The sequence below is a fragment of the Balaenoptera physalus genome, assembly GCF_965194825.1.
Source record: "Balaenoptera physalus genome assembly, chromosome: X".
NCBI lineage: Eukaryota > Metazoa > Chordata > Mammalia > Artiodactyla > Balaenopteridae > Balaenoptera > Balaenoptera physalus.
The window spans coordinates 120788451-120805537 of record NC_138903.1 but is presented as its reverse complement, the minus strand read 5'-3'; the positions used below and the strand labels follow the sequence as shown (position 1 = coordinate 120805537).

Below are 17087 nucleotides of genomic sequence, written 5' to 3'. Positions count from 1 at the left end.
AATCTTTTAAAAAGATGTTTATTGCTTTCATACCAAATGAGAATCTGAATTAAAATGATTCCCAGCACAATCTTTCGAGCTGAAAGTACATTCAGCAGTTTTCAAAATCCCTTTTAATAACAACAATGCTCTGTAGTTTCATGGAATTGGTATCTTTTCAAACAAGATTAGGGGAAGATGCTGTAAACATGAACTTCCTAATCCCCCATCATGCAGTGACTGACCTGCGCCAATCTTGTTAACACCTGCTCCTCAGATGGAGATGCTAACACACTGCCTGGCTTTCCAGGTTTCAAGCTTTGACCCCTTGGTTCACTGCGAATTTACAGAACCTTAGTTCTTCAGTAATTATCTGACCCTCAGTTCCTAGGCTGTAAAATGTGATGATCTTGTACCCATTTCAGAGAAATAATGTATGTAAAGCACCTCGTGCTTAGTAGATATTCGTTATATGGTAGCTACTGTTAGATTCTCTGCTGGAGAAGGCTGTAGACTAGGAAAAGAGGGCTTTGCTGATTCCCCAAATCCCCCAAATATCCCAAACTCATTCATTCATTTATTCATTTATTGAGAATAGATTGACTGCTTCCTAATCCTGTAGTGGGGGTGGGGGTGATATGCAAACAATTTCAACATTCAAGCATGTCACACTCTATATTATTTTTAGCTTATAGATTTCTATAAATAACCATTATTACCAATGCTAAAGCCTAGCAGACTAAAACAAGGCCAACAATGTTGGAAAGAATATTTCAATCAAAAATCCCCAATATATCACATATCATAAAAAGATATGAGGACTTCCCTGATGGCCCAGTGGTTAAGGATCCGCCTGCCAATGCAGGGGACACGGGTTCGAGCCCTGGTCCAGGAAGATCCCACATGCTGCGGAGCAACTAAGCCCGTGCGTCACAACTCCTGAGCCTGCACTCTAGAGCCCGCGAGCCACAACTACTGAGCCCACGAGCCGCAACTACTGAAGCCCGCACGCCTGGAGCCCGTGCTCCGCAACAAGAGAAGCCACCGCAATGAGAAGCCTGCGCACCACAACGAAGAGTAGCCCCTGCTCGCCGCAACTAGAGAAAGCCCGTGCACAACAGACAAATATAAATAAATAGAATAAATAAATTATTTTATTTATTTATATTTATGCAGCCAAAAATAAATAAATAAAATAAATAAATTTATTTTAAAAAAAGATATGAACAGATGGATGAGCTAAAGCAACTCCTCCTATCTAAGTAAATGTTAGAAATAAAGCTTCAGGGACTTGTAATTTATACTAGCTCCTGGATCTGGGATACCTCATTGTTGGATTAATGGCCTAAAACAAGCAAAAAATGTAGTTTTGTTTTAGCTAGGAAGACTTTCAGAATGGCGGTGAAATCAGTCATGTGCTTAACCTGGAACTCTCAGAAACCAGGGCTAACTTCTATTTTCTAGAGCAAATACAGAGCAGGAGAAACTCCCAGGAAGACTGCTAGGGCTGGAAAATGCCCCTGACCGGGAGTCGGGAGACCTGGCTTCTCACTCCAGATCAGTCACTGTTTTAGTGTGGGACCTGAACAAGTCACCTTGACGTTGTGAGCTTCAGTTCTCTCATCTGAAAATGCCCTATCCAGGGAAAACTCTTAATTGTAAACTGCATTCTGCAGATTCATAGGGTTCCACAGAGGTGCCTCAGATCACTGAAGGAGGCGTTCTGAGACCTCGGTCCGGAATCCCAAGTTCCATGTATACAAAGGGGCTCTTCTCAGGGTTGCATCTGAGTAAAGGGTTCCATTCCAAGCCCCGAGTGAAACTGTTATCCACTAGGCTAAGTGATCCTCAGGGGTTTTCGGTTCTAAGGTTCTGTCATATCTGAGTAGTCAAAGTGGATATCTGTGACATTTAAAAATTACTGATATGTGGGGACTTCCCTGGCGGTCCAGCGGTTAAGACTCCGCGCTTCCACTGCAGGGGGCGTGGCTCAACCCCTGGTCAGGGAACTAAGATCCCACAAACCGCGCAGACCTCCCCCACACACACAAAAAATAAAAAAATTACTGATATGTTAGCCAGCCCTTGGCCTGGAATGACAGTGGTAATAGATTTGCCCAGTGTACTACCCAGGTACATCTTACACCTGGATTATTGGATTCTGTGATGATTCAGGATCATCACAGAAAGGTCGAATTTGACTTAATGTCGTCTTACTCTTGCACATTTCTATCTACGCGTAGTATATTTAATAGGGCTCTAAGTATATTTGGTGGGTCTCCAGTAACTAGGATGTTGGATTAATCCATATGTGCCATTCCCCAGCTATGCTAAGCAGCAGAAAGTTTATTGAAGCAGACAGTGAACAATTTGAATTTGGGGCAGTGCTTCTCACACTTATATAGAAGATGTCATGGGGAAGAGCCAGAGACGAGGCGTGTGTATGAGTGTTGGTCAATTTTTTATAGACATATAGTAAAGGCTGATTTATTTTAGGCATAGAGTTATTTCAGGCAGTCTGAATTCACTGTAACTGAAAGTGGTTCTTTGGAGCGTTTCTATTTCCGAGTGACTACAAACCACATGCACGAAAGCAGAAATCTAGATTTTGTCAGGATACACCCAGCATCTCCAAGAAAATAAACTGGAGGCGTATTGCACATTCTAGTTTAAAACGTAGTGTCCTCCCTCTGAGTGACAGTGGTGCTATTAATGTCATTTTACGTGGGGGAGAGAACTTTGTGGCACTAGTGATGCTTTTATGTGCATTTCTTCATTTAGTTTCAGCCTGTTTATCTATTTACCTCTTCATTCCTTCATTTTTGCTTCACCCTATTTCTCTGTAGGCTCTAGTGCTTTTGATATTTGACTGCATCCATGCGTTCATGCAATCCAAAACACGGACAGGGCGCTTGCTGCTACAGAGCCAGGTTCTGTGGTAGGCGCTGCTGGGATGCAGAGATTATGAGCTGCTCTTGTTAGTATGTTATTGCATTTTGTAAGGTAATGTTTTGCGGGATTATCACTCTAGGCGAGGCTCTTGTTTAAGACATGAAAGAAAATCAATTATTGAATCCAAGATGGAGGTTGGGGGGAAGACTTGAAGGACATGGGTCCTGTACGTCCCTTCTTTTGTCACATCTTATCTTACTATATCATGTTGATTCGTTCATTCCTTAACGAAAACGACTGCTTTGAGAGCAGGGTTTTGACTCATGTGGGATTCCTGGGGCCTAGCACACTGCCCATAGGATTGGCTATGCACATCATATTCAACGCGTGAGAGAAGGGGGTCTGAGCTGTAAATTGGGAGGGGCTGCTCTAGAAAAGCAAAATGTGGTGAAGATATACCGCTATGCATTGTTCAACATTTTCATTTAAGTCAAGGGTGAGGAAAATTTTAATTGATTGGGCTTTGAACGTGACAGGTAAAGATTTAGATCCCTCCCAAATGTTCATGCCAATCTTATAGCAAAGGTAGATCAGATTGTTCTCCTGACTACCCATTACACAAATGCACTGATCCCCAAAATCAGAAGGAATGCCATGGGATTCCAGAACTTACTGCCATCTGTGCCATGTATGGCTGAATTGAGAAGTCATTTAGTCAGCAAGATAGAAATAACATCTGCCTAGGCAGACAACAAACTCAGACAAGCTTCCCTCTGAGACCCAGCTGCCATTGTGACTCATGGCGAGCTTCCAGCCCAAAAAAGCCAAGAACTGCAGAGCAGAGACACCCTACCAGGGTAGAGACTAGAAAGGGCAGGGGCAGCCCACAAGCCGGTTTTTTGACACTCCTGAACAAATAGGTTCCCATGAACTCATTCGTCTCCAGGGACTCAGGTTGGCAGGTGGGTAGAGAAGAGGGAGAGATGGAAGGGATGAGCGACAGAAACACTTTATTAAGTTGGGTTTATTCCAGGAATGCAAGGCTGGTTCAACAATTGGAAATCTATCAGTGTGACACATTTGAAGCAAAAAAGCCATATCATCAGTAGATAAAAAAAAGGAAAGTACTTTTAGAGATTTAAAAATCAGGAATGAATGTTCAGTTTTAAGTATAATAGGAATAGAAAGCTACTTGATTAACATGATGTAGTATATTTACTACAAACCAATAGTAAACATCCTAATAAATGGAGAAATACAAATGGCATTTCCAAAAAATTAGGAACAAGACAGGGATTCCCACATCATCAGTACTATTCAACATTGTTTTAAAGGTAATCATAATATTAGATGTCATGGAAAAGAAATTAGTTTTATAAAAAGGAAAAGTGACTAAATTGTCATTATTTGAATACAATATCAGCATATATCTATGAAAACCAGAAGATTCAACTGTAAAATCTTGAGAATGAATAAGAATTTGATTAAGTGGCTTGATGCAAAATAAATATAAAAAATCAATTGATTTTATTTATAATAGCACTAGCTAGCCAGAAATAAGACAAAATTCCATTCACAATAATATGTAACTAAAAAAATCACCCAGGAATAAAATTAATTATAAAGATACAACCTATGTGAAAAGCAATAACGTTTTATATAATGGCAGAATACAAGACCTGTTCAAAGTGAGAGACATACCATGCCCCTGCATGGCAAGAATTATTATCTTAAATACTTAGGATATTTTTTTAAACTTGAGATCATGATTCTGAAATTCATGTGGAAGAATAAACATGCTAGCATTGATAAGGACGTCTTGGAGGAAAAGAAGTGTGAGGGGAAAGTTCTCCTGTCAGCTATGAATTTGATTATAAACAAATCAGTATGATATTGATCCAAATTGGACAAACAAATGAACAGAACAGAGTAGAAAATATAGATGTAAGTATATATGGGAACCTGCTAATGCTAAAGGAGTTACTGAAGTCAGTAGGGAAAGACTGGCTTTTTAAATTTTTATTTAAAAAAAATCTCTTTAATTTTTATTATTAGGGGGATAAAATTTACATACCATACTATTCACCCATTTAAGATATACAGTTCCTTTGCTGTACACCTGAAACTAGCACAACATTGTTAATCAAATATGCTCCAATATAAAATGTTTTTTAAAATGCAAAAAAAATGTATACAGTTCAGTGGTTTGCTTTTTTCCTCTTTTTAAAATTTATTTATTTATTTATTTATTTTTAACATCTTTGTTGGAGTATATTTGCTTTACAATGGTGTGTTAGTTTCTGCTGTATAACAAAGTGAATCAGCTATACGTATACATATATCCCCATATCCCCTAGCTCTTGCGTCTCCCTCCCACCCTCCCTATCCCACCCTTCTAGGTGGTCACAAAGCACCGAGCTGATCTCCCTGTGCTATGCGGCTGCTTCCCACTAGCTATCTGTTTTACATTTGGCAGTGTATATATGTCCATGCCACTCTCTCACTTCGTCCCAGCTTCCCCTTCCCCTTCCCCGTGTCCTCAAGTCCCAGTTCAGTGGTTTTAAGTATATTTAGATAGTTGTGCTTACCATCACCACCGTCAAGTTTAGAACATTTTCATCATCCCATAAAGAAGCCCCATACCCATTAGCAGTTACTCCTCATTTCTTCCCAACCTGCACCCCTCCAGACTTAGATAACCACTACTTTACTTTGTATCTCTTACCGATTTGTATATTCTGGACATTTCTTATAAATGGAATTATATAATTTTTTGTGACTGACTTCTTTCACTTAGCATAATGTTTTCAAGGTTTATCCACATTGTAGCATGTATCAGTACTTTAGTCCTTTTTATGACTAAAATAATATTCCATTTTATGGATATATCACATTATCTGTTCAGTAGTTGATGGACATTTGGGTTGTTTCCGCTTTGGCGTGACTATGAATAATGCTGCTGTGTACAAATTTTTGTGTGGACATACGTTCTCATCCCGCTTGGGTAGATACTTGGAGAGAAATTGCGAGATCATATGGCAACTCTGACTAACCTTTTGAGGGACTGTCTTGCAATAGCCTTTTAATTTTTGTGGTTATATTGGTAATCATATATGTTTAATGACATTAACTTCTTTTTTTCTTTTATGAATCTCACAATATTTTATTTCCTTCCTATTTGTAGCCTTTTCTTTTTAAATTTATTTATTTATGTATTTATCCCAGCTTTATTGAGATATAATTGACATACAGCACTATATGAGTTTAAGGTGTACAGCATGATTTGACTTACATACAAGTTTTTAAATATATGGTGAAGAAAATAAAAATAGAACCTCTTCTTCACAACATACAAAGATAAATTGTAGATGTATTAAAGGTGAAATGTAAAGAGAAAACTACTAAAGTATTAAAAAGCAGTGTAAGAGAATATGTATATGACTTTCGGGTGATGCTCCTTAAGCAAGACACAGATCTAGACTCTTTAAAGAAAAAACAAACTTTACAGATTTTATTCCATAAAAATGATCAGTTGGGAGAAGATATTTTCATGTGTCTGACAGAAAATATTTGATATTGCTAATACGCAAAATACGCCTACATTCAAAACAAAAAGGAACTACCCAATGGATACATGAACAAAGGATTTAAACAGGCAATTTAAAGGAGAAAGTACAGTTTTGTTGAAGCATTTATTTGGAGTATTAAAAAACTGTAAGGAACCTGAATGAACATCCATCAGGAAAATACAAAGTTGCACAGGTTCTCAATTCTGCTGATCATCAGGTAACAGCACGTTAAAATGAGATGTCATTTTATTTGACACTGGTTCAAATAAAACAGATCAATAACATTGACATTTGCCAAGTGTGTGGGGTAGGAGTGCTCTCCTGATGTCCTGGTGCGGGTGCAAATGACTATAACTCGTTGAGAGATGAATGTGGCAGCATTTATTAGCGTTTAAATGCATATACTCTTTGATCCCGCAATCCCATTTCTAGAATGTATCTGATAGATGAAAGATCACTCGATAAACATATATTCACAGGAAAATTTGTTGAAACATTCACTTGGAGTATTAAAAAACTAGAAGGAACCTGAATGGCCTTCCATAGGGGAATAGTTGAATAAATTGTTACAGTTCTCTACTTTGGAGTGTTATGCCGCTAGAAGAAGAATTCTATAGACCTATCTAGTTATCTATAAACTTGAAAGACTGTCACTGTATACAATTAAATAAAACGAGCTACTTTTACGGCTGCATGTATAGTATGATCGCATTTGGTTAAAAAGCAAGCCTAAATATGGGGATATATAGTTTTGTTTGTTTATGTGGAAAGATAAACACAAAACTTTTTTTTTAAATTTTTTATTTATTATTTATTTATTATTTTTATTTTTGGCTGTGTTGGGTCTTCGTTTCTGTGCGAGGGCTTTCTCCAGTTGCGGTGAGTGGGGGCCACTCTTCATTGCGGTGCGCGGGCCTCTCACTATCGCGGCCTCTCTTGTTGCGGAGCACAGGCTCCAGACGCGCAGGCTCAGTAGTTGTGGCTCACGGGCCTAGTTGCTCCGCGGCATGTGGGATCTTCCCAGACCAGGCTCGAACCCGTGTCCCCTGCATTAGCAGGCAGATTCTCAACCACTGCGCCACCAGGGAAGCCCAAACACAAAACTCTTGATGGTGGTCACATCAGGGGCTGGTATTGGATGAGGGAGGGGAATGCTATCATGTTCACTTTAGTTACTTCTGTTTTGTCAGAAAAGTTACAACGAGCCAAAAAGATGAATTATTTCATTAAAGCTAAAAAGCCCTTGAAATGTAAATAACGCCTATTTAAGGACATTGGAAAGGACCCCCATTACAGAGGATAAAAACTAATATGCACAAAGCACGCAGTGTGCAAAGGTCTTTGAATACATTTTCTCATTCAAATCTCCAACTAATCTTAGAGGAAGGGGATGCTGTATCTCCATTTTACAGGTGAAGAAATTGAGGCTCTGTGAGTTTGACTAACTTGCTTGATGTCAAGCAGCCCATCAATGGCAGAACCGACGTTTGAAACCCAGTTCTTTTTTTTTTAAATTAATTTATTTATTTTTATTTATTTTTAATTTTTGGCTGTGTTGGGTCTTCATTGCAGTGTGCAGGCTTCTCATTGTGGTGGCTTCTCTTGTTGCGGAGCACGGGCTCTAGGCGTGCGGGCCTCAGTAGTTGTGGCACGCGGGCTTAGTTTCTGTGAGGCATGTGGGATCTTCCCGGACCAGGGCTTGAACCCGTGTCCCCTGCATTGGCAGGTGGATTCTTAACCACTGTGCCACCAGGGAAGTCCCTGAAACCCATTTCTGATGGGCTCTGAAATCAGTGTTAAACCCAGCACTATCCAGAACTTGGGAAGATGTGTTATAGGTGGTGACATAGATGGGTTCTTAGATCATTAAGAAGATATACCCAGACATTGTTGGCATAGCGATGATGTGCGTTATAGTCCAAAGAGGACTTTGAGTAGCCAGGGAATCCAGTCTCTTGATTCCATGTTGACCACTGACTCAACAGGGCAATCGTGGGCATGCCTCCCAGATCTCATGAAGTGGATACGTGAGCGGCCTGAATGACCGAAGTAGGAGAATGCTGAATGAGGGCTTGTATCTACATTGTCCTAGTATCCTGTGGGCAGACAAGTTTCCTTCATTGCTGTTTTCTCCGAACAGATACTCAGCCTTCCTTTGTAGACCTGGGAGGATGGGCAGTAGTGGAGGGGGCTTATAGGCCTGTCTCTATCTTTAATCCTCTACTGTTCAATCTTGAATCGGACGAGGCCACAGGAACCACACTTGTCTGGTTTTTCAATTCTGCTGATAGAGGTGGGGGATGCCAGTAAAAAACATTCCATTCTTTCCAAGTTAAGAGTCAGTGGAGAGATAAAATTCAGAAGGCAGACAGATGGAGACAGAATGCCAACATTATTACCAATAAAGGTAGCTGATGGGAGAATTTGGCGTTAGATCTATAGTGAGAAGTGTTTGCTGACAGTTGTACCTACCCCCCCAACCCCCTAACTGCCTTCATGTTCAGACGTTGGGACAGCGAACCTGAGGGAAAGGTTAGGCCCACAGGTGCAGCTACGTTTACCCAGGATGCTGATTCTGGTCAGAAAGCGACAGATAAGGCTGAATCCCCAGTACTTGTGGACTTTTAAAAAATTGTGGTAAAGTATACATGACATAAAATTTACCATTGAAAGCATTTTAAAGTGTACAATTCACAATGTCATGCAATTACCACCTCCATTAGTTCCGAAGTATTTTTATCACCCCAAAAGGAAACCTCATATCCACTAGGCTGTACCCCTTCATTCCCTCTTCCTGCAAACCCCTAGTATCCACTAATCTATTTTTTTTATATGAATTTGCCTGTTCTGGAAATTTCAGGAATCATACCTTATGGGGCTCTCTGTGTATGGCTTCTTTCACTGAGCATGTTTTCAAGGGTTCACTTGTGTTGTACCATGTATCACTACTTCATTCCTTTCTATGGGTGAATAATATTCCATTGTATGGATATACCGTGTTTGGTTATCCATTCATCCATTAATGGAGATTTGGGTTATTTCCACCTTTTGGCTATTGTGAATAGTGCTGCTATGAACTTTCATTTTCAAGTATTTATTTGAATACCTGCTCTCGATTCTTCTCTGGTAATATGGGAGTTTTATGTTTAACTTGTTGAGAAAACACCAAACTGTTTTCTACATCTGTCTCCTTTTAATATAAACGAGCTCTCCCTGACTGAGCAGTGTAGCCCAATGAATGTGCACTACCAGTTTGGTAACTTACTCCTCTTCCCTGTAGTAGGGTAAGTCACAGGTGGGTAGAAGCCAGGGCTATTACTCCAGCTGAAGTCCATTCACATGTACATGTCCCATGCGGAAATGTAGCACACATACCCAAAGATGACTCACAGCTGGGAGGAATAACTGACATCTACGTATTAAACACAAGCTGATTGAGGACCAGGGAGTAATGTGCCAGGGAGTGTGATAAACATTGTGGGTACAGAAACAAGGAAAATTTTTGGTCCTCCATAGGCTCAGATTTTAAAAGCTGCACGTAGACTTTTAAAAATGAAATAATAAGGTGCTAATCAGAATCCATGATACATTTAAAAATCTAATTCTCTGAAATACAGATTTAACATTATAACGGTGATGTCTTTCAATGATAAGTGAGCTCATGCTCACATTATGTCAGTTCATAAAATATTTAAAGGGCCATGTCTAAAAAATTACATATAGTTCAGTTGAGATGAGCACTGTACAAAATTGAATAAATTACAGTGGATCATCTGTCTTTTAAAAATAATATTTAAATTAAACCCAAAGGAATCATTAGCTGTACTTTATTATTAAAATCAAATATTTTTACTTAAATGGATGTTAATAAGTAGGCAAGCTACACTGCAGTAATTACTTTATATTTGTCACTTTCAGTTTACAGTTGAGAATTGACCATCATCATGTAAAATGTGAATCTGTCCCTAAACTCCTAAGTTCAGGTACCAACAATGAGCTGATTATATCTTCACCTACTGCACTAAACCACTGCCTGGGATATTATACTACCACAGTTCTCCATTCTTGGAATGACTCATGGTCCAAATGACTCACATACCCAAACCTATGTTCTGCATGATTGGTTACCACATTAGCGTGGGCCACAGAGAATATCCATCTCTTGATAAGAATAACAGCACTATTATATAGAGAGAGCATAGCTCAGGCTTTTGAAATGGAAATAGACACAGGTAAGAATGCCTACTTTATCACTCTGTGTAAATTTCATTTAAACTCTTAGGTAATGTAGACATGCCCATTCTTCTAGTTAATGGCTAAATGCCCAGTATTGTCAAATACCATGATGGAATATTCTGACAGGTCAGCAGTTTTACTCATGTGCTTGAATGTTCAAGCCATTTCCTCTCCATGACAGGCTACTAAACATGTAAACGATTTTTGAGTGGTTTTTTTTTTTAATTTTTATTTATTTATTTATTTATTTATGGCTGTGTTGGGTCTTTGTTTCTGTGCGAGGGCTTTCTCTAGTTGCAGCAAGTCGGGGCCACTCCTCATTGCGGTGCGCGGGCCTCTCACTGTCGCGGCCTCTCCAGTTGCGGAGCACAGGCACCAGACGCGCAGGCTCAGTAGTTGTGGCTCACGGGCCCAGTCGCTCCGCAGCATGTGGGATCTTCCCAGACCAGGGCTCGAACCCGTGTCCCCCGCATTGGCAGGCAGACTTCCAACCACTGCGCCACCAGGGAAGACCCTTTTGAGTGTTTTTGACAGAAGAATGGGCATCATTTTCTTTCTAGAGAATAACTGCTTTTGTGGTTTGCTATCATAAGATTTTCACAAATCATACTAGTGAATTTTCCAGGTTGTTCTTTCACCCACAATCATTGAGTATTGTAATGTTTTTGAAACCAAATCCCCCTAAAATCGAGTTCCTGGGTGAGTTTATGATTAACTTCTCTATCCAAAACTTTATTCCTTTTCTTGTCCCGCCCCTGTTCCTCTTAGGATTGAGAAATATCAAAGAAAAGGGGGACTGAAACGGAGTAGGACCCTGCGTGACCTTCTCAGGTACAAGCCCCTCCATGCTTCCTGCTTCTTGTTTGGCCTTACCAGCATTCCAGATAGTGGACTCAAGCAGTAATGATCAGAACAATAGAGTCACAGGACTCCTAGTTCCTCCTGAAGGGATGTAGGTAACAATCTGATGAATATCTTTGAGTCTTTCTGCATTAACTAAAACCCCCATCCAGGTGGAGGACATGACTACATGCTAACCACAAACTCATAGACCCCAGACTGGTTAGAACTGGAAAGTTGATGATTAAGATTCTTGAAACATTACCCTGTTACCTCACCACCAACCAGTCAGAAGAGTATCCACAAGCTGATCACACACCCTCTGACCCTTCCTCGTAATGTTGCCTTTAAAAACCCTTCCCTGGGGCTTCCCTGGTGGCGCAGTGGTTGAGAATCTGCCTGCTAATGCAGGGGACACGGGTTCGAGCCCTGGTCTGGGAAGATCCCACATGCCGCGGAACAGCTAGGCCCGTGAGCCACAACTACTGAGCCTGCGCGTCTGGAGCCTGTGCTCCGCAACAGGAGAGGCCACGATAGTGAGAGGCCAGCGCACCGCGATGAAGAGTGGCCCCCGCTTGCCGCAACTAGAGAAAGCCCTAGCACAGAAACGAAGACCCAACACAGCCAAAAATATAAATAAATTAATTAATTAAAACAGTGTTTTAAAACAAAACAAAATAAAACAAAAAAAAACCCTTCCCTGAAAGCCATCAGAGAGTTTGGGTCTTTTGAGCTTTAGCTGCCCGTCCTCCTTCCTTGGTGCCCTGCAAATAAACACTGTACTTTCCTTCACCAAAACTCAGTGTTAGTAGATTGGCTTTGCTACACGTCAGGCGAGTGAACCCGAGTTCAGTTAGTAACATTTTGTTCAAATGCCTGCTTTCACATTAAATTAAAAATCCAAGTTGGTGTGATTAGTATAATTCAAAAATACCCATTAGAGTCACCTGAAAAAGTTAGGAGCCATGACTAGAACTAGAACACAGGATCAAAGTTATCCAAGCAACTGAGTTCTATTGAAATACTAGGGTTTAGTTGGAAGAACAAAGCTAAGAGGTGGCCAAGCACAGTGCTGAAAATACATTAGGTGCTTAGTATATGCGAGTTAAATGGATGAATACTTGTAATTAATAAAAAAAAAGAAAGTCAACCAGAATATAATTTTAGGTGTCAGTGGGAGAAGTCCATCCTGCAGAAGAAACTCAGATTGAAATTCTTGTTCCAATCAGCTCACAGTATATGAGCATCAGTGCTTTTGTATGCAGGTTCTAATCCTAGCTAATCCTCTCAAGAGTGCTGTTGTATTCATTTAAATGTGTTATGATAGAAAATAGATCTGCCCATTCTAATTCACATAATAGGAGATTTAAAAGAAACCCTTGCTGTGTCAGCATACACATTGTATTAGTCTACTGAAGGTTGTCTGAACTTCTGTTTTCTTAGTCAAGTCTTGATCTCCCCATCTCATCCCCTAACCCCCTCCAAGGAATTTGGTTCTTAAGTGTCCTTTGGTGTTGCCAATCTAATCTGCATTCTCTTCCTAGCTGCTGAACACCTCTCTTGCCTTCCATTTCTAAATTCCCAGCCCAGCACATAAGTAATGATTCAGTGAACTGAGTTCCTTATTTTCTGAGTCTCATAGTTAACCCATATGACTGGAGAGTGTCTCTAACTGTCTTGGCAGGCTTCTTTACTACAGTGATGAGATGGGGCTATTTTGTGGCTGGGCTTTGGAGTCAGACCGGGACAAGGTACTCAACTTCCCTGTGCCTCACTTTCCTCACTGGTGAAAAGAGAATAATGAGAGTACTTGCCTTATAGGGCTTTTATGAGGATGAAATGAGATACAGCACTAGGAACACTTAGTACAGCCCCTACACACAGTAAATGCTTAATTAATAGAACAAAAGATGATGGTGAACACTGGGGTTCCTCACATAAAAGTTCTCCCAAGCCACCCTGTTAAACAAACTGCTCTGGGAAAGTATCCCATTGATCTAGTTTAATTTGCTTGAAAATGTAAATAGTCAACCTTTTGGAAAATTGGTGGCCCATCCGTAGTCTTCGGACATGGCTCACATTCTCCTCCTTCCCTCAGATTACAAAGGGTCACTCGGAAATTGAATCTACACGTGCTCTCTGTGCCTGTGGTGTCATCTAAGTGAGTCAGGAGACTCGCTTAATTCATTCCTAAAACATGGATGTAGTGCCTGCGATGTGACAGTTGCTGTTCTAGGGATACCAGGGTGAACAAAACAACATCCCTGCTTTCATGAAGCTTCTCTCCCAGTTCAGTTGAAATGCCTTAGGATAGCCAGGGCTGCTTTTCCAGCCTCCTTGCCTGACTTGGCTCTGCCCCTTCCTTTCTCCAATAAACTACCTTTGTGTTGCCTTTTCCAATGGTCAGCTCATTACCTTTGATGGAGAATATAGAAGCGAAATAGGAGTTGAAATTCTCTGCGTTCCCCCTCCTCTGGTTACAGCAGGCTGTTGTTTCCAGGAATAAGCCTAGCACTTCCTCTTTCATCCTGTCTGGGAAATAATGGAATAAGTCGTTTCTAGGTTAAGCCTTACCTTATTCTAGGCGTTAAGTTTTCTAACTCTGTTCTAAGGGGGCTAGCACTTCTTGGTGCAAAGGAAAGGCTGTCAGACCCAACTAGACTCACCTCAACTCCACTGCTTCCTAGCTGTGTGACCTCCCGCTAGTCATTTCACCTCTCTGAGCCTCAGTTTCTTCATTGTTAATTAAGGATAATGATTACCTCTTTCTTGGGTTGTTGTGAGCATTAAAATGAGAGGATGTCTGTAAAGCACTTTGTACAGGCCTGGCACAAAGTAAGTGCTCAAGAAACGTTAGCTATTACTAGAAAGAGCCACGGAGTAAAGGATGCCCGGTTTCAAATCTCCGTTCCAAGCTTACTAGCTGATTAACATCCAGCAAATTACTTACTTTCACCGAGGATTGGCTTCCTTTTCTGCAAATGGAATTTAATATCTACTTATCCACATGACTGTTCTATGGATTAAGTGAGATAAAAATTTTAACGACACTGTGAGCAACATATTCTTCTGCTCTTCTGACTTCGTTCACTAACATGTTTTGTAAGGTCTTGTGCTTAGCCCTGGGCACAAGTGGAGAACAAGATAGACATCCCTTACTCTCCTGGAGACAAACTAATTAATTAATTAATTAAGCCCAGATGGTGAAAATGTTATGAAGGAAACAAAACAGTGCTATTGTAGTGACCAATAGTTGCTTACTTTTAAAACAAAGGAACAGGGAGGACTTCTTTTAAGAGATGACATCTAAACTGAGATCTCAATGCTGAGAAGGAACTAGCAATGGAAAAGCATTACCGCCAGAGGGAACAGCATGTAGAATGGTGTGGGAAGAGGTTGGCCTGTTCAAAGAGCTAAAAGAAGCCCAATGTCCTGATTATTTGAAAGAATATACCTATACTGTATTTAGAAAAGTAAGGAAGGGCTGTTGACAGCATCAAATATTCTAGAGAGGTCAGGGGTTGAGGGCAGGCAAGAAGGTTTATAGAAGGTGATCCTGGTAAGCTTTCTAAAAGTACTCTTGGTATTTTTATCAGTTAGGGTTCCAGCAGGAGACAAGCCATGCACCCAAGGGAGTAATTAGAGGATAATTTAATGAAGGGACTATTTACAAAGCTGTGGTCAGAGTTTAGGGTTAATGGCTAAAGGAAACCAACAAGGGAGGGGGCACAGTCCAGGGCAAACAGCAGCTGGGAGTTATTATCACCCCCTGTCCTGATGAAGCTGGGGCAGGGGGTGGTCGCAGAGCCTGGAGAGGGCAACAGCTGTTTGGACAGAGCTGTGGTCTTTGGTGGAGGAACACAGGGACCACCAACCTGTAGCCTAGCACCAAGGAATCTGGCAGTGGGGACACATACCCCTCACCCTTCATTCACTCTCTTGCCAGTGCCTCCTATTGGCCAAACCCAACTGGAATCCAGAGGGGAAGGGAACGGAATTGATTGTAGTCCATTAGAGGTCAGCCTTCTGGAGCACAGAGCACGATGGAGAGGGATGGAGCATAGATCTGGAAAGATAAGTATCTAACATCTATCTGTGCTAGGCTGAATAGTGCCCCCTCCCATGTCTCCCACATAACCCAGGAACATATGCATGTATTAACTTACATGGTAAAGGGACTTTGCTGGTGTGATTAAGTTAAAGATTTTGAGATGGGAAGATTATCCTAGGTTGTCTGGGTGGGCCCAATGTAATCAGAAGGATTTTTATAAGGAAATGGGGGGGGGCCAGGAAATTCAGAGAAGGCGATGTGGAAACTGAAGCGGAGGTCAGAGTGATGTGCAGCCATGAGCCAAGGAATGCGGGCCGCCTTTAGAAGCTGGGAAAATCAAGGAAATGAATTCTCCCCTAGAACTTCCAGAAGGAACACAGCCCTGCTGATGCCTGGAGTTTAGCCCAATGAGACCTATTTTGGAGTTTTGACCTCCAGAATTGCAAGAGAAGAATTTTGTGTTTTTTCAGACGCTAAGTTTATGGTCTTTTTTTTTTTTTACAGCAGTGATGGGAAATGAATAGCATAACCTTCTATTTCTATAGTATTTTTCAGATCTACTAGAAGGTTCACAAACATCACCTCCTTTAATACTCAACAGCAACTCTTGAGGAAGGAGTTCTTTCCTTCAGTGCATAGAGAGGGAAAGTGAGGGTCGGAGATTTGAAGAGACTTGTGCAGAGCTAGGAAAGGAGGCAGCTGGAGATGGAACCCAGGGCCAGTGTCCTTTTCACTCAACAGCACACTTTCTACTGTAGAGAGGTGGCCAAAGGAAGCCATGTCACAAGGAGTTAGGGGACAAATAGGTGGGGAAGAGTAAAGTGGCCAACCCATCCAAAGATGATAAAAAAGTTGCCTTTATTAGAGCTAATATATTCTGCCACGGGATCTGAGTCTGCCTTCAATTTCAGGGCATCAACCCTCATCTAAACCCATGCTTGTTGCAAGGCCGTGGTTTCAAGCTGAGCCCCCAGAGACCTAAGGTGTTTTACAGGAGATGATGGGATGATGGGATGCCTTCAACCAGAGAAGTTCTACATGTATGTATTTTTTAAATATTTGACTTCCAGGTTAGATTTCACACATACACATGCCTACACGATCCTGGGGCTCAAAAAGATGTTTGAAAATACTGGTGGAACATTCTGCAAATTGCCACTGTAGTAGATAAGAAGAAGCAGAGACCCTGTGGCGATCAAACCCCATGGAACTCAGAGAAAGGAAGGAAGAGCAGATTTGGGAGAGACCCCCGGAGGCCTGGCCTTCCAGCTTCCAAGCAGAGGGTGGCTGTGAGAAGCAGCAGAATGTCAAGCATATGACAGCATCTGGGCTTTTATTTGATTTTTAAAGTGGATTATAAGAATTGGAGCTCCATCACCCAGGCGGCTTAAACATATTTGTGAAGCCAGGGTGTTTCTGTTGCATTAGTAAAGGTCAGAATCAATAGAATTCTCCAATCTTCCCCTATTTCGTAGGTCAGGTGTGCTATTATTCCACAGAATCACTAGTGAATTTTCTCT

The 17087-nt window shown here is 41.0% G+C and overlaps 1 protein-coding gene across 5 annotated transcripts in view; it reads left to right on the top strand.

Moving 5' to 3' along the window:
• Positions 1-17087, top strand: part of FGF13 (fibroblast growth factor 13) — a 528165-nt gene that overhangs the window by 160470 nt on the left and 350608 nt on the right. Inside the window, exon 1 of one of the 5 annotated variants that reach the window (XM_082445450.1) lies at positions 16486-16607. The exons of the other annotated variants lie outside the window; for them this stretch is intronic. The gene's annotated coding sequence lies outside the window, so the exon portion shown is untranslated. Of the gene's footprint in view, positions 1-16485; positions 16608-17087 lie in introns of those variants that run through there. 5 annotated transcript variants of the gene reach the window in all.